The sequence below is a fragment of the Bos grunniens genome, chromosome 6, assembly GCF_055505025.1.
Source record: "Bos grunniens cultivar Pamir isolate PY7600 chromosome 6, Bosgru_T2T1.0, whole genome shotgun sequence".
NCBI lineage: Eukaryota > Metazoa > Chordata > Mammalia > Artiodactyla > Bovidae > Bos > Bos grunniens.
Genome location: NC_141170.1, coordinates 60,720,113 through 60,737,650, shown reverse-complemented (window position 1 = coordinate 60,737,650; position 17,538 = coordinate 60,720,113). Strand labels below are relative to the sequence as shown.

Genomic DNA, 17,538 nt, shown 5'->3' with positions numbered 1-17,538 from the left:
CCTGCCCCCAATCCCTCCCAGCATCAAAGTCTTTTCCAATGAGTTAACTCTTCGCATGAGGTGGCCAAAGTACTGGAGTTTCAGCTTTAGCATCAGTCCTTCCAAAGAAATCCCAGGGCTGATCTCCTTCAGAATGGACTGATTGGATCTCCTTGCAGTCCAAGGGACGCTCAAGAGTCTTCTCCAACACCACAGTTCAAAAGCATCAATTCTTCGGCGCTCAGCTTTCTTCACAGTCCAACTCTCACATCCAAACATGACCAGTCAGGAAAAACCATAGCCTTGACTAGATGGACCTTTGTTGGCAAAATAATGTCTCTGCTTTTGAATATGCTATCTAGGTTGGTCATAAATCTCCTTCCAAGGAGTAAGCGTCTTTTAATTTCATGGCTGCAGTCACCATCTGCAGTGATTTTGGAGCCCAAAAAAATAAAGTCTGACACTGTTTCCACTGTTTCCCCATCTATTTCCCATGAAGTGATGGGACCAGATGCTATGATCTTCGTTTTCTGAATGTTGAGTTTTAAGCCAACTTTTTCACTCTCCTCTTTCACCTTCATCAAGAGGCTTTTTAGTTCCTCTTCACTTTTTGCCATAAGGGTGGTGTCATCTGCATATCTGAGCTTATTGATATTTCTCCTGGCAATCTTGATTCCAGCTTGTGCTTCTTCCAGCCCAGGGTTTCTCATGATGTACTCTGCATATAAGTTAGATAAGCAGGGTGACAATATACAGCCTTGACGTACTCCTTTTCCTATTTGGAACCAGTCTGTTGTTCCATGTCCAGTTCTAACTGTTGCTTCCTGACCTGCATACAAATTTCTCAAAAGGCAGGTCAGGTGGTCTGGTATTCCCATAGATTAGCCCAACTAACACCCACTGAGGAGTTATCTCTTCAAGATGGATGAGTACAGGAAACATCTACGGCAAAGTTGATAGGCTACATGTACCAAATACAACTCTGTTGTCATCTCTGCTGCAATATTACTTCATCCTTTGTATTTAGCTAGGGATCTAGCTTTGTATTTAGCTTTAGGTTATTTTTATGAAAATGTGATTATTGGACCCTTCAACATCTTGGATTTGTGAAGAACAAAATTATTTATGATGTTTAGAATAAAGTAAATACACTAATAAACGAACTAAATGAATGAACAAATGAGTGGGTATTTTATTAATAGCAATTAAGTATACTAGATGCAGTTAAAGCTTTTTTTTAATCATACGACTTTTAATCTAATAACATAGAAGAAGGAAACAGTAAATCTTAGCAAACACTAAATCTTATCATATTAGACCCTCTTCTCTCAAAACTCTAGACTATCTTCTGTGGGAATTCTCTCCATCCTATTGACTTAATTATTATCTATGCATTGGCAATACTCAGATCTCTATCTCTAGCCTAGATTCTTCTCCTCAAGATTCAAATCGTATATTCTTCCTGGAAATTTTCACTTGTGTGCCCAACATAACAGGCATTCAAATGAATGAGTCATTGAGCTACAAAGGGCCAATAGAAGTTACCTTCACTGGAGACTGCTGGTTATCTTTTCAGCATCAGCCCCCTCAGCTCCCTTTTCTGTCCAAAGAGGGCCCAGATTTGGTTCATGTGCCTGCACTTACCCATACAGCAATGTCCCTGGGGGCAGGTGACCCCACCGTCTATTCCAGGCGTGGTCTGTTTGGGCTGAGGGTAATTTATTGGTTCAGGAGTGGGCATCTGCAATGAGATGTTGAATTGTCTGCTGTCTTTCTGGGGAAAGTTTCCTTTCTTCTTAGAGAAAACTACAAGGAAAGACAAGAAAGAAAAAAAAGTCACAGGGAAAACATATAAAGTACAGAGATTAATTGCACATATTCTTGTGCCAGACTGACTGGATTTGAATCTACTACTTATAATTATGTAACATTCTGCACATTTCAGTGCCTCTGTTTTCTCATCAGCAAAAAGAGTTGTGAGAACAAAAAATGGATTAACATATGTAAAACACTTGTATGCAGAAAACACTATATAACTGTTGTTTATTATTATTTTATTATGAATGTTGTTGCTTGAAACTGCTGGCATGATCTTGCTTTGAGCCTGAGGATTAAGCATTCTCAAGAGATGCAAAGAGAATTTGAAGTAAATTTCTTCAAAATGTGTTGAAGCAAATTAATAGAATCTGGGTCCTCCATGACACAGGTGAACTTTGTACTCAATTGGACTGCAAGGGGATCCAACCAGTCCATTCTGAAGGCGATCAGCCCTGGGATTTCTTTGGAAGGACTGATGCTAAAGCTAAAACTCCAGTACTTTGGCCACCTCATGCAAAGAGTTGACTCATTGGAAAAGACTCTGATGCTGGGAGGGATTGGGTCAGGAGGAGAAGGGGACGACAGAGGATGAGATGGCTGGATGGCATCACTGACTCGATGGACATGAGTCTGGGTGAACTCCAGGAGTTGGTGATGGACAGGGAGGCCTGGCGTGCTGCGATTCATGGGGTCTCAAAGAGTCGGACACGACTGAGCGACTGAACTGAACTGAACTGAACCCTCTACAGAACATCTTGTTACACAAAATAATATAAGCTGCACTACTTTTCAAGCTTTATCGTTTAGATTAGGTTTTGTGGTATTTGCGTCCAAAGGCATCCAATTTGACACATCAACTAGTACAGGGCTTTCAAAACTTTCTGAAATCATGGAATCTTTTTTAAAATTTTCAAAACATGAGGAATAATAAAATTAATTTCTCTTTGAAAGCGTTCCAAATAAAATCTTGACTCCCTTCTGATTAAGCATCCCAGTCCAAGTCTACTTCTTTTCCCCTCCCCAGAAGTTACCACAGTTATGTCTTTTGTAACTGTTCTTTTCTGATTCTTTTCTTATATATTTACATAAAGACTTCTGTATCCAAAGTAAATACATAGCAACATTGTGTGTGTGTTAACATAAGTGGTTTTATATTATTGTACACATCTTTCTGCAAAGTTGCTTTCTCAGACAACAATATCTTTTAGAGAGCCAGCTATGTTAGCACATTGACTGACCTCATTCTCTGTTACAAAATACTTCCAAGTGTTAATATTCCACAGCATACTTAGCCAATCATGAGTTGATGGGCTTTTAGGTTCTTTTCAATTTTGTTTTAATTTATGTTTTATAACCATCAGCAATGCTATGACCTATGTCCTCAAACCTGTCTGTTTGTCAAAGCTACATTACCAGGTGCATTAAAAGCACACAATGCTATATATTTTCAGTGACTTGTTACTCTCCTTAACATGAAGTACGTTTTTTCATCCTTGAATTCTTTTTTGTCTGATAGTGTCTTTTCACTTTGAATTACATTTTGTCTGACTGCTTCCCTTGTAGCTTAGTTGGTAAAGAATCTGCCTGCAATGCAGAAGACCTGGGTTAAATTCCTGGGATGGGAAGATCTCCTGGAGAAGGAAATGGCAAATCACTCCAGTATTCTTGCCTGGAAAATCCCATGGACAGAGGAGCCTGGCAGGCTACAGTCTATGGGGTCTCAAGAATCGGACACGACTTAGTGACTAACTGCTACTGCTAAGTCGCTTCAGTTGTGTCCGACTCTTTGCGACCCCATGGACTGCAGCCTACCAGGCTACTCCGTCCATGGGATTCTCCAGGCAAGAACACTGGAGTGGGGTGCCATTGCCTTCTCCCTTAGTGACTAAATGACCACCAATATTGCTTAGTCTCTTTTGTTAGCATGTACTTTGTAAACTTTCCTTTAATTCCTGTGTTTTTTAGCTTTATGATTACCTCTTTTTCTTCCAGCTTCATTGAGATATAACTGACATTCAGCACTATATAAGTTTAAGGTGTACAGCATAATTATTTGAGTCACGTATGTCATGAAGTGGTCATCACAATAAGATTAGTGAACATCTATGATCTCAAACTGCCAAAGAATGCTGACTACCGCACAATTGCACTCATCTCACACTCTAGCAAAGTAATGCTCAAAATTCTTCAAGCCAGGCTTCAACAGTACGTGAACCATGAACTTCCAGATGTTCAAGCTGGATTTAGAAAAGATGGAGGAACCAGAGATCCAATTGCCAACATCGGTTGAATCATCAAAAAAGCAAGAGAGTTCCAGAAAAACATCTACTGCTTTACTGACTACGCCAAAGCCTTTGACTATGTGGACACAACAAACTATGGGAAATTCTTCAAGAGATGGGAATACCAGACCGCCTTACCTTCCACCTGAGAAATCTGTATGCAGGTCAAGGAGCAACAGTTAGAAGCTTACATGGAACAACAGACTGGTTTCAAATTGAGAAAGAGTATGTCAAAGCTGTACTTTGCTTATTTAACTTATTTGCACCCTTTTATGTACCCTGATTATTTAACTTCTATGCAGAGTACATCATGAGAAATGCTGGGCTGGATGAAGCACAAGCTGGAATCAAGACTGCAGTGAGAAATATCAATAACCTCAGATATGCAGATGACACCACCCTTATGGCAGAAAGCAAAGAAGAACTAAAGAGCCTTTTGATGAAAGTGAAAGAGGAGACTGAAAGAGTTGGCTTAAAACTCAACATTGAGAAAACTAAGGTCATGTCTTTCAGTCCCATCACTTCATGGCAAATAGATGGGGCAACAATGGAAACAGTAACAGACTTTGTTTTGGGGGACTCCAAAATCACTGCAGATGCTGAAATTAAAAGACACTTGCTCCTTGGCAGAAAAATCTATAACCAACCTAGACAGTATATTAAAAAGCAGAGTCATTACTTTGCCAACAAAGGACCATCTAGTCAAAGCTATGGTTTTTCCAGTAGTCATGCACAGATGTGAGAGTTGGACTATAAAGAACGCTGAACATTGAAGAATTGATGCTTTTGACCTGTTGTGTTGTAGAAGACTCTTGAGAGACCCTTGGCCTGCAAGGAGATCCAACCAGGCAATCCTAAAGGAAATCAGTCCTGAATATTCATTGGGAGGACTGATGCTAAAGCTGAAACTCCAATACTTTGGCCACCTGATGCTAAAAACTGACTCATCTGAAAAGACCCTGATGCTGGGCAAGATTGAAGGCAGGAGGAGAAGGGCACAACAGAGGATGAGATGGTTGGATGTCATCACCGACTCAATGGACATGAGTTTGAGCAAGCTCCAGGAGTTGGTGATGGACAGGGAGGCCTGGTGTACTGTGTACTGGAGTCCATGGGGCTGCAAAGAGTTAGATACAACTGAGTGACTGAACTGATACTGAATCTCTCTCACTCTTTCTTCCCTCCCTCTAACTGCCTCTTCTGTGGCAACCACCTGTTCTCTGTATCTGTAATTATATTTATATTTTGTTATGTTTTTCATTTGTTCTTTTTTATTCCACATGTAAGTAAAACAATACATTATTTGTCTCTCTGTATCTGACTTATTTCACTTAGCATAACACTCTCTAGTTCCACTCATGTTGTCAGAAATGGCAAGGTTTCATTCTTTTTCATGGCAAGTAATATTCCACTATATATGTATATACCAGGTTTTCCTTATCCATTCATCTACTAATGGGCACTTACGTTGCTTTCATATTTTGGCTATTGTAAATAATGCTACAGTGAACATGCTGCTGCTGCTGCGTCGCATCAATTGTGTCCGACTCTGTGCGACCCCATAGACGGCAGCCCAACAGGCTCCTCTGCCCCTGGGATTCTCCAGGCAAGAATACTGGAGTGGGTTGCCATTGCCTTCTCCAACAGTGAACATAGGGGTAGTTATATTTTGTCTATAGTTTTTTGTTTCCTTCTGATAATATCATGAGGAATGAAAGCATTAGATCATATGGTAGTGCTATTTTTAATTTTTTGAAAAATCTTCCTGTTGTTTTCCATAATAGCCACTGCATTTCTGTATTTTCAACTGTTCTGTGTTATTTTTCTTTAAGATATTTCTTGTATAAAATGTAGGTATATTTTTAAATACAATCTCACTGTATAGATCTTCCTCAGTTTATGATGAGATTATATCCCAATAAGCCCATTGTAAGTTAAAACTATTGTTATATTGTTGCTGCTGTTCAGTCACTAAGTTGTGTGTGATGCTGCAGTTAATAAAACTAACCTACAGAACATCTTATCTTAGCGTAGCCAATCTTAATCTCAGAACACTTCAGTGCTCAGAACACTTCTTTTATTCTAATTGGGCAAAATCATCTAACACAAAGTCTGTTTTATAGTGAAGTGTTAAATATCTCCTGTAATTTATTGAATACCGTACTGACAGTGAAAAACAGAATGGCGATCTGGGTATAGAAATGTCATAAGCAGTGTGTCGGTTGTTTACCCTCGTAATGGCGTGGCTGACTCAGAGCTGTGACTTGCTGCCCTGCCCAGCATCATGAAATAAGATTGTACCACCTATCACCCAGGAAAAGATCAAAATTCAAAGTACGATTTCTGTTGAATGCATTATCACTTCAACACCATACCAAAGTAAAAAAAATCATAAGTCGAATCATCCTAAATTGAAGACTGTGCTTGATTTTTACTGCAGCTGTGTGCATTTTAATAATATTTTTACCAATTACATGGCCTTGGTATGAAGGGCAGGTGATCAGTTCACCATCATGAAGCTAGAAGTTGTCAACCATGAAATCTTCATATATTTAAAAATTTCATGTAAACTTTATAAATTATTAAGCCATAATAATACATGTGTGTTAAAGAGGTGCCAGAATACATTTTGTTCTTTTTGTATAGAGAGAATCCCAAAGTAAATGATTATTTATGAAGTAACATTAGGATGACAATCTTGGTGGTTATAAGATGTTCTCCTTTTTGTAAAGAATTTTTTTTAAAGAGTTAATAAAATAAACACTTAATTTCATTAAGTTAATGAAGTAAAACTGCTAATTTCATTTCCTGGAACTTTATTTAAGCAAATTAAATAAATTTACAAAAAAATTAAAAGTTTCAACTGTTTTTCCCCTTATACATTGGTACACTTAGTAACAAATATGCTACTAAGAGAGTGGATACAAGAGCGCCATTTGGCAATACACAGAAGGATAGGACTTAAGCTCAGAAATAACACTGCCTCACAAATTTAAAGCAAGAGGGGCTTCCCTGGTGGCTCAGCGGTAAAGAAACTGCCTGGCCACTGCAGGAGACATGGGTTTAGTCCCTATCTCGGAAGATCAAATATGCTGAGGAGCAACTAGGCCCATGCTCCACAGCTATTAAGCTTGTATTCTAGAGCCTGTGCTCCACAAGAGAAGCCACTGCAATGAGTAGCCCATGCACGGCAACCAGAGAGTAGCCTCCCACTCACCTCAACTGGAGAAAAGCCCATGAAGCAACGAAGACCCAGCACAGTCAAAACAAAACAAACAAAAAATGAACCAAGGAAAGAATACGGCACTTTCACAAAATCCTCAAGGCTGAACTGCCATTGAAAAAAGATCTCCAAGCACCCATAACTTTCTGTAGAAAGTTAGAAAGCTCTTTATTGGTTTTAGTTATTTTCAAACAAATTTTAACAGAGTCCTTGTGTCTCATATGGTGACCTTTGGGCCACCTGGGATATTAAGTGTTGGGAAGAGAGTAAATGTCACTAGGGCCATACCATTGGCTTAACACACACAGCATCACTTTTCATTCATCTGTTTCATGCACGGTTTCTCTTGAAAAAATAGCTCTTCTACGAAGAAAAAAAAAGGTCTGGTCTAATATTCCTGTCTTCAGTATGCATGTGTGCATGTGTGCATGCATGCCAAGTCACTTCAGTTGTATCTGATTCTTTGTGACCCTTGGATTGTAACCTGCCAGGCTCCTCTGTCCATAGGAATCTCCAGGAAACAATACTGGAGTGGGTTGCCATGCCCTTCTCCAGGGGATCTTCCTGACCCAGGGATGGAACCCATGTCTCTTGTGTCTCCTGCATTGGCAGGCGGGTTTTTTACCACTAGTGCTACGTGGGAAGCCCATCTTCAGTATAACTAATCCTGATTTTTTTTACAGGTTTATATAATGTGTTCTCCTTAAATGGCTTCAGAAAGCAGATTTTCTTCCAGGTCCCAAAGATACCCATTTCTTGGTGGGGAAATCACTAGTGTTTTCAGCCCAGTCCCATTTTGCTCAACTTTCAGTGTTCATGCATCTTTTTTGTAATAACCCTCATATATTTGAAGACGATTATTCAGTTACTCCTCAGTCTTCCCTGCTTGAGGCCAAATCAATCTGATGTCATTTAATCCCTTTTACAGATCTCACTTTTCAACATTTAAATCATTGCTGTGGGGTCCTCATCTCTCTGAAACATCTTCAAATTTCTTATCTCCCTCCCCTATTATCAAAATCACAACTACATACCCTCATGCTCAGTAGGTGGGAGGGAAAAGCCATCCTTTCTACTTAGTTCCTTCAGGCTCTAATTTGGTTCTTCTTTCATCCTTCAAGATTATCTTGATGGTGGTGGTGGATTAAATATGGTAACAAATTCTTTGACACTATTTCCATCCAAGTGGGATTAAATTCCCCTCCTCTTAAGTCTAGGCCGACCTGTGACTAGCCATTGACCAACACAGAATGGCAGAGAGATACTATGCTGGTTTGGGCCAGTCTTCAACAGGACTGACAACTTCTACCTTGGCCTCTTGGAGAACACATTATATAAGCCTATAAAAAAATTAGGATTAGTTATACTGAAGATGGGCTTCCCACGTAGCACACTAGTGGTAAAGAACCCACCTGCAAAAAAAAAAAAAAATGTAAAAAAAAAAAAATCAGGCTAGCCTGAGATTACCAGGCTATGAGGAAGTTCATCCTGTCATGTAGAGAGGTCACATGGATAGCAATGCCCCACTGCCCCTAGCTCTTCCAGCCATGTCAACCCAAAGGATCATGAGAAAGAATAATGAATCGATGTGCTATGTCACAAACTTCTCATGTGGCTTATTATGCAACAAGATGATTAGAATGATGATTTTCTTTTCCCCTTTGTGATTTATTCTCCTTTCCCCTTCTCAGGTATCTTCTTGAATGCTGACACTAGGGTCCCCATAACCAAAGGGGATCCTCCCAAGAGTTCCAACATGAATTAGCCCTACCTTATCTGTAAAAAAGAAGTGATGATTTCCCCTGCTTGTCCACGAATTTTCTTGTCTTGTATCTCTAAAATATCTGTGTTTTAAGAATACCCCAATAGACAATCCCTACTAGTGGGATTATCTCTGTGAGTATATATTCTACTTCTATCTTTCCTTAAAACAGTGTTTCCAACATCCCATTCACAGCTTATTTTCCAAAGTTGTTCAAGGTCTGTGATATTATGGATGAGGTTACAAGGTCAAGTGCTTCTATTGTTTGATATTAATAAGTATTTTTAATTTTATGAAGTAGATGTATAAGTTAGGGAGTTTACTGGGTCACAAAGGAAATCATAGCTGGGAAATGGTGCTGCTGGTTTAAAACCCAGGTACTTTACTTAAGTCTCACAGGATAGAAGATAGTACCAAGAGAAGCAGGAAATGTGGGAGTTTTCTCTGAACTGAGCTCACTTAAACTTAAATGTATTTCTTACACAGAAGCATTCGTTTTTGCATGGCGGTATCATGACCCTTCCAATCCTATATGACTCAGAGCCAGGGGCTCAGAGATGACATCATCATTCAGTGGTGTTCTGAGTTATATCCCAAGAAGACCAAACATCAGAAAACAACTTTAAGTTTTCAAAGTTCACCTCAAAATATCTAAGAGTTCCCTTTGGAGATACCATATAGAAATGACAATTAAAAGTTCAAAAATGAAATATTTAACTTCCCCCTCAGTCTTAGAACCAGACCGATTTGGGGGATTAGTTGTTCAGACGAAGTAGAAAAGACGACCCACAGGCTAATAGATCTCTGTCACCTCACAGAGAGAGTTGTTTGTATCTGCCGGCCTGAGTAAGTTAACAAACCACAGAAGGAAAGAGAAATGGCCTGTGGCATTAATGCTCAGCTAGAGTTGGCAGCACCAAGAAAATGTGTACTGCAAGTACTTTCTTAGTTTCTCTTTTGCCTTATAATTTACTTATTAATTTACAGACATTTTATCTCTTTTATTCGGTTAAATATTTCTATTCCTTTAGGATTTTCATATTTAATACTTAGACAGCCAGTCACCAAACACAGAGTAACTACTCTGTCTTGGTTCATTCAGGCTGCTATAACAAAATACCATAAACTGAATAATTTATAAACAACAGAAATGTATTTCTCACAGTTCTGGAGACTGGAAAGTCCAAGAAGAGCAAGATGCTGGCAGGTCCTGTCTGGTAGGATTCTCTTCCTGGTTCATGGGTGACACTTTCCCACCATGTCCTCATATGGTGGAAGGGTTGAGGGGGCTCCCTGAGGTCTCTTTTAAAAGGACATTAATCCCAGTCATGAGGACTCCATCCTCATGACCTGATCACCTTCCAGAGCCCAATCTCCTAATAGCATCACCTTGATCATTAGAATTTCAGCTTATGAACTTGAGGGGGATGTAAATATTTGGCCCATGACATCTTCCACAATGGCCACTTCTTGGAGAAAGTCCATCTATAGGGTGAGTGAATGAGACCTGGGCTTCTGAGCTGACATCTGGGGCAGTAAATCCCCAGCAAGGGCCATGTTAAGACCTCCTTTATTTACAACACACGTAAGTCAAATTATTACACTTTATGGCTTAAAGTTAGTTGTTTGTTGTTGTTTAGCTGCTAAGTCATGTTCACTCTTTTGCAACCCCATGGACTGTAACTTGCCAGGCTCCTCTGTCCATGAGATTTTCCAGGCAAGAACACTGGAGTGGGAGAACAAGATGGCAGAAGAGTAGGTGGACGTGGAGTACATCTCTCTCCACGGATATATCAAGAACACACCTTCAGACACAGGAGTGCATGCAAAACACCAGCTAAGGTGGAAGGAGTACCTGATCAGTGGAAAAGAATATATAAAAACCACGCAAAACTTGGTAGGACGAAGGAACTAGGAGGAAAAACAGGAGTGTTAGTAGGACTGGACCTGTCCTCAGCGGGTGGGGCAACTGAAGCAGGGGTCCGATCCCCACAGCAGGACAATTGTCTGGGTCAGAGGAGAACCATTTAAGGCTGAGAGTGAAACAGCTGATCTGTGGCAGCATAAATGAAATGAGAATCAGACAGTCCTTGCTGCAGCCATGTCGTCATGTCTTGTTGTGAAGTCGCTCAGTTGTGTCCAACTCTTTGCTACCCCTTGGACTGTAGCCTACCAGGCTCCTCCCTCCATGGGATTCTCCAGGCAAGAGTACTGGAGTGGGTTGCCATTTCCTTCTCCAGGGAATCTTCCCAACCTTGGGATTGAACCCGGGTCTCCTGCATTCCAGGCAGACGCTTTAACCTCTGAACCATACATACCCCAAACAGGAACGCTGGTCTCCTGGAAGGCACAGTGGCTGGGACTGGAGTTCAGGGATTGTGGAGCAATCCCAGGGCAAGAGCTGATGTTGACTGTGGAGAGACAGACTGGGGGGATGTGAAGGAGGAGATCGTGGTGGGAAACGCTGGTGGAGGCAAGCTAGGCAGCCATGGAAGCAAGGCGATACTGCTGAGTCACGCGTAGCAGGTGAAGCCATTACCATAGCCTCTCTCTACCCACACACCAGCATCGGCAGCTGAACAATAAAGCAACTGGCCCATCAAATGCCTGACTCACTGAACTACCGAGTAGGACTACACCCAGGGTGCTCCTTTCAGTGCCTGATGCACTGATTTACAGAGTAGAATCCCAGCCAGGGGGCCCCTCTATGTGACTGACAAGTCGAACAACAGAGAAGGACCCCAGGCAATGGAGCCCTCTAAGTGCCTGAATGGGCGGACCTACAGAGAATGCCTGGTCAAAGAGGCCTTCTGATTGCCAGCTACAAGAGGCTCAAAAAAAGACTCTGATGGTGAAAGACTTTATTTTTGGGGGCTCCAAAATCACTGCAATGGTGACTGCAGCTATGAAATTAAAAGACACTTGCTCCTTGGAAGAAAAGCTATGACTAACCTAGACAGCATATTAAAAAGCAGAGACATTACTTTGCCAACAAATGTCCATCTAGTCAAATTTATGTATTTTCCAGTAGTCATGTATGGATGTGAGAGTTGGACTATAAAGAAAGCTGAGCACCAAAGAATTGATGCTTTTGAACTGTGGTGTTAGAGAAGACTCTTAGGAGTCCCTTGGACTGCAAGGAGATCCAACCAGTCCATCCTAAAAGAAATCAGTCCAGAATATTCATTGGAAGGACTGATGCTGAAGCTGAAGCTGAAATTCCAATACTTTGGCCACCTGATGTGAAGAACTGATTCATTTGAAAAGACCCTGATGCTGGGAAAGATTGAAGGCAGAAAGAGAAGGGGACGACAGAGGATGAGATAGTTGGGTGGCATCACTGACTCAATGGATATGAGTTTGAGTGAACTCCGGGAGTTGATGATGGACGGGAGGTCTGGTGTGCTGCAGTCCATGGGGTCACAAAGAGTCAGACACGACTGAGCAACTGAACTGAACTGAACTGAGGGCCATAACTCTTGTGTCGGAGGCAGTCCCTGTCTCTGCACACTTGGTGCTGCCAGGATCCCCACAAGCCAAGCAGCCAAGCCACCTTCACACTTAACTCTCACTGGGGCAGAGCTGCCACAGGCAAAATAAAATCTTGCATCTATGCATGCAGGGTCACTTCGGTCATCTGACTCTTTGCAACTCTGTAGACTGTGGCCTGCCAGGCTTCTCTGTCAGAGAGGGGGTTCTCCAGGCAAGAATACTGAAGTGTATTGGCCAATACTGGTTGCCATACCCTTCTAGAGCACTATATTTCCTACTGCCCTAGCCACCAATTCCCCTGAGTACCTGGTGCTGCCAGAACCCCTGTGACCCAAGCAGCTGCACCACCTTCACACCTGGCCCTCATAGGGGCAAACCCAAGCCCTCCAGGGCAGCCTCAGAAACTAAACCCCAGTGGACAACCCACATGTAGAGGTGGAAATAAAGCCACAATTGAAACCCAGGGGCAGTATGGCTAAGGAAGAAGCCCCAAAACCTTCCCACCAGCTGTACAAGCTGCTGATTAAATCCACATGATCAACTAAGCAGACTCTGTGTCAATGGAATATATGAAAGGTCATTGAGAGCTCCCACAAAAGAAACACACTAGCTCTGATAGCTGTGGACATTGGAGGCAAGAACACACAAGAGTAGGACCAGATTAGAATCTGAGCTTCCCCACAGCAGGTCCAGAGATCAGCACAGTGTTGGAGGACATCCTAGGGAGATAAGGTGGACTGTGACTTCCAGCGAGGGAAAGGACTCTGACAGCAGTGACTCAAGAAAAACATTTATTATTCTTAATTTTTGACTTGTTCTGTAGATTCTTTTGGATTTTTCTTTCTTTTTTCTTTGTTTCCTTTCTCTCCCCTCTGTTGTAGTTGTCAATTTTATTGGCACTAAGAAATCCAATTAAGCCTGTGAGCTCTTTTATTTTTTTCTCAGTCACATTTTTTATTGTTGTCAGAAATCTCTGCCTCTACTTTGGGCTTTTGCAGTTCTGTGGAGTTTTCTCTCTTTTTTTTTTTCTTTTCTCTTTTTTTAATTTTAATTTTTTAAACCTATTATTATTTTTTCTATATTTATTCCTTTGTGTGCTTTTCCTACTGTTCTTTTCCCCTTGCAGTTAATCTTTAACACATATAAATGTTCTTTATCTACCTCTATTTAACTTTGCATATCTATTCTTTCTTTCTCTCCTTTCCTCTCAACATATTTGTTAGTTTTATTTTCATTGCCTTATTCCCCAATTGGCACCTTGCTTTAGTTTTGTTTTCCAGTTTGTGCTTTAATTAGTTTTATTCTGATAGATATAATTTTTGGTTTCCTTTGTTTGCCAGGTCAATCTATTGTACTTTATTTTTGTTGGACTGTTTTGATTTTGATTGTGGGCATATATGTGTATATTCAGTCACACTTTCTATTGTTATTATAAACCTCTGCCTCTATGTTGGGCTTTTGCAGTTCTATGGAGTTTTCCTTTTTTTTTTTTTTCCTTTTTTGTTTCTTCTTCCTTTTTTTCTTTTCTCTTTTTCATAATTTTAATTTTTAATTGTTTTAAACCTATCATATGTTTCTACATTTATTCCTTTGTTTGCCTTTCCTACTGTTCTTTTTCTTGCAATTAATCTTTAATGTTTATAAATCTTCTTCATCTACCTCTATTTAACTCTGCATATATATTCTTTCTTTCTTTCCTTTCCTTTCAACATATTTGTTAATTTTGTTTTTATTTCTTTATTCCCCACTTGGCACCTTGCTTTAGTTTTGTTCTCCAGTTTGTGCTTAAGTTAGTTTTGTTCTTAATTGATGAATATAATTTTTGATTTCCTTTTTTGCTGGGTCAATCTACTGTACTTTATTTTTGGTGGACTGTTTTCACTTTGCTCATGGGTGTATATGTATATGTGTATATTCCATTATTTTAATTATTAGTTGCCTGATTTTGTAACAGCCATTTGTTTGGGGTTCATCTTCGGTTTCTTGTTTTGGATATTTGTTTTAATCTCTCTTAATGCCATAACAAACCACTTGTGGAATCTTCATTCCTCACCAGAGATCAAGCCCTGAGCCTTGGAGTAGGAGCACTGACTCCAAGACCCTGGACTACCAGAGAACTAACCCTCAGTTCAGTTCAGTCACTCAGTCGTGTCTGACTCTGCGGAGTATCAAACAGTGAGAGCTCACACAAAGGAAACCACTTGAATACAAGACCCTGCACCACCCAATCACCAGTAGCACCCTGTGCAGGACACCTCATCTAAACAACAAACAAAACAAAAGTACAAACCCAATCATCAGCAGACAGGATTACCACCTCATTCAGCCTTGCCCATCAGAAGGGAAACAAACAAACAAAAACTCAGCACAAATCTCACCCTAAATGAAGCTCACACAAACCACTGGACCAATCTTAGGAGGGCAGACACCAAAAGGAAGAAAGAATTCAACCTTCTTCAAGGAAAGAATTCAACTTTCCTTGAAGCCTGGGAAAGGAGACCTCAAACACAATAACTTAAAAAAAAAAATAAATGAAAACGCAGAGAAATACTACACAAATGAAGGAACAAACTAGAAACACAAAAGTCCAAATAAATGAAGAGAAAATAGGCAAACTACCTGAAAAGGCATTCAGAATAATGATAGTAAAGATGATCAAAAACCTTGAAAACAAAACGGAGACAATACAAGAATCAATTAACAAAGACCTAGAAGAATTAAGGAATAAACATACAAACAACACAATTACTAGAATTAAAAATACTCTAAAAGGAATCAATAACAGAATATCTGAAGCAGATATCTTTCAGTGAGCTGAAAGATAAAAGGGTGAAAATAACTTCTGAAGAGCAGAATAAATTACAAAGACTGAAAAGAGCTGAGGACAGTCTCAGAGACCTCTGGGGCCATATCAAATGCACCAACATTCGAATTATAGGGATCCCAGAAGAAGAAGAGGAAAAAAAAAAAAAGGGTATGAGAAAATTTTTGAAGAGATTATGGTTGAAAATTTCCCCAACATGGAAAAGGAAATAGTCAATGAAGTCCAAGAGGCACAAAGAGTCCCATACAGGAAAAACCCAAGGAGAAACACACCAAGACACATACTAATAGAACTAACAAAGACTAAACACAAAGAAGGAAAATTAAAAGCAGCAACAGAGAAGCAACAAGTAACATACAAGGGAAGCCCCATACACTTAACAGCTGATCTTTCAGCAGAAAGTCTGCAGGCCAGAGGGAATGGCAGGATATATTTAATGCACTGGAAGGGCAAAATCTACAACCAAGATTACTGTACCTGGCAAGGATCTCATTCAAAATTGATGGAGAAGTAACAAGCTTTTCAGACAAGCAAAAGTTAAGAGAATTCAGTACCATCAAACCAGCTTACAACAAATGTTAAATGGACTTATATAGTCAAGAAATACAACAGAAGAAAAAAGATCTACAAAATCAATCCCAAACAATTAAGAAAATGGCAATAGGAACATATGTATCAATAATTACTGTAAATGTAAATGGATTAAATGCTCCAACCAAAAGACACAGACTGGCTGAATGGACATAAAAACAAGACCCCTATATATGCTGTCTACAAGAAACCCACTTCAGACCTCAAGACACATATAGACTGAAAGTGAGAGGCTAGAAAAATATATTTGATGCAAATGGGAAGCAAAAGAAAGCTGGAGTAGTAATCCTCATATCAGACAAAATAGAACTTAAAGAAGATTACAAGAGATAAGGAAGGTCACTACATAATGATCAAGGGATCAAACCAAGAGGAAGACGTAACAATTGTAAATATCTATGCACCCAACATAGGAGCGGGAGAAGGCAATGGCAACCCACTCTGGTACTCTTGCCTGGAAACTCCTATGGGCAGAAAAGCCTGGTAGGCTGCAGTCCATGGGGTCGCTGAGTTGGACACAACTGAGTGGCTTCACTTTCACTTTTCACTTTCATGCACTGGAGAAGGAAATGGCAACCCACTCCAGTGTTCTTGCCTGGAGAATCCCAGGGACAGAGGAGCCTGGTGGGCTGCTGTCTATGGAGTCACATGGAGTCGGACATGACTGAAGTGACTTAGCAGCTGCAGCAGCAACATAGGAGCACCTCAGTACATAAGACAAACACTAACAGACATAAAAGGAGAAATTGACAGTAACACAATAATAGTAGGAGACTTTACGACCTCACTCACACCAATGGACAGATCATCAAAATGGAAAATTAATAAGGAAACACAAGTCTTAAATGATACATTAGATGAGATGGATCTCGTTGATATCTTCAGGACATTCCATCCAAATGCAGAAGAATACACCTTCTTCTCAAGTGCAATTGGAACATTCTTCAGGATAGACCACATCTTGGGTCACAAATCAAAGCTCAGTAAATTTAAGAAAATTGAAATTGTATCAAGCATCTTCAACCACGATGCTATGAGACTAGATATCATTTACAAGGAAAAAAACTGTAAGAAACACAAACACTTGGAGATTAAACAACACATTTCTAAATAACCAACAGGGTACTGAAGAAATCAAAAGGGAAATAAAAAAATTTCTAGAAACAAATGGCAATGAAAAAGCGACAACTCAAAACCTAGGGACAGCAGCAAAAGCAGTTCTAAGATAGAAGTTTATAGCAATACAATCGTACTTCAAGAAACAGGAAAAACATCGAATAGACAACCTAACCTTACACCTAAAACAACTGGAAAAAGAACAACACCTCCCCCAAAATTACTAGAAGGAAAGAAATCATAAAGATCCAAGCAGAAATAAATGAAAAATAAATGAAAGAAACAATAGTAAAGATTAGTAAACCTAAAAGCTGGTTCTTTGAGAAGATAGACAAAATTGACAAATCTTTAGCCAGACTCATCAAGAAAAAAAGAGAGAAGAATCAAATCAACAAAATTATAAATGAAAAAAGAGAAGTTACAACAGACAATGAAGAAATAAAAAGGATTA

General features: G+C 39.9%; 1 long non-coding RNA gene across 4 annotated transcripts in view; it reads right to left on the bottom strand.

The window, feature by feature from the left end:
• Positions 1-17,538, bottom strand: part of LOC147370809 (uncharacterized) — a 232,815-nt gene that overhangs the window by 41,201 nt on the left and 174,076 nt on the right. For all 4 annotated transcript variants that reach the window (XR_015165478.1, XR_015165479.1, XR_015165481.1 and 1 more), the window contains one exon: positions 1,624-1,785. This is a non-coding gene — a long non-coding RNA (uncharacterized LOC147370809). The remainder of the gene's footprint in view (positions 1-1,623; positions 1,786-17,538) is intronic.